Below are 1,116 nucleotides of genomic sequence, written 5' to 3' on the forward strand. Positions count from 1 at the left end.
AAGAAGGAGTCAATACAAATGACATTAAAAAAATATAGGCAGAAATAATAGCAGAAAACTTCCCAAATATGAGGAAACAATCTGACATTCAGGTAACTGCAGCATAAAAAACGCTAAGTAACCTCAGTGCAATGAAAAACACACTGAAACATATAATAGTCAAGATACCAGAAATTCAGCACAAAAATAATATACTGAAAGCCGCTAGAGAAAAGAAGCAGATCACATTCAAAGGAAAACCCATCAGAATTATGGCTGACTTCTCTTCACAAACCATAGAGGCCAGAAGAGCATGGAGGAGAGCACTTCAAGTCCTCTAAGAAAACAAGTTCCAGCCCACACTACTATACCCTGCAAAACTCTTTTCAGGTTTGATGGAGAAGTACAATACTTCCATGACAAAGAACAACTAAAGAATTTCATGATGACAAAGCCAACCGTACACAGGCTACTGAAAGATGTTCTAGAGAGGGAACAAAATGATCAGAACTCCACAAATGAGATCAGAAGCAACTAACTAAATAGGGCAAGCAATTAAACAGTAGAAAAAGGAGTAAATGACAACAGGTAAATAACATGGCAAACATAAGTCAATACATCTCAAGTCTAACGATCAATGTAAATGGACTCAATTCACCAAATAAGAGAAATAAACTAGCACAGTGGATTAGGAAACAAAACCCAACAATATGCTGTATAAAAGAAACACATTTAACTCATAAAGATATCCATGGGCTGAAAGTCAAAGGATGGAACACAATATTACATGCCCCAGCACCTCAGAAAAAAAGCAGGGTTAGCAATCCTATTTACAGACAGTCTCAACTTCAAACCAACAATGATCAAGTGAAATAAAGAAGGCCACTATATACTTGTTAGGGGAAAAATTCAAGAGGAAGAGGTAACACTCATAAATATGTATGCACCAAACATGGGAGCACCCAACTATATAAAGCAAATCTTAATGGACATGAAAAATCTAATGTCCAATATCATAATCTTAACACGAGATCTTAACACCCTGTTATCCCAAATACATAGATCAATCAAACAAAAACTTAGAAAGAAATAACAGAACTGAACCAGAGCTTGAAACAAATAGACTTGGTGGACATA

General features: G+C 35.8%; 1 protein-coding gene across 1 annotated transcript in view; it reads left to right on the forward strand.

Annotated features, from left to right (window-relative positions):
• The window catches only part of CUNH10orf67 (chromosome unknown C10orf67 homolog), a 137,356-nt gene that overhangs the window by 124,789 nt on the left and 11,451 nt on the right, over nt 1-1,116 (forward strand). The gene's annotated exons all lie outside the window — the stretch shown is intronic.

Source organism: Octodon degus, unplaced genomic scaffold (genome assembly GCF_000260255.1).
Source record: "Octodon degus isolate 3935 unplaced genomic scaffold, OctDeg1.0 scaffold00145, whole genome shotgun sequence".
Lineage (NCBI taxonomy): Eukaryota > Metazoa > Chordata > Mammalia > Rodentia > Octodontidae > Octodon > Octodon degus.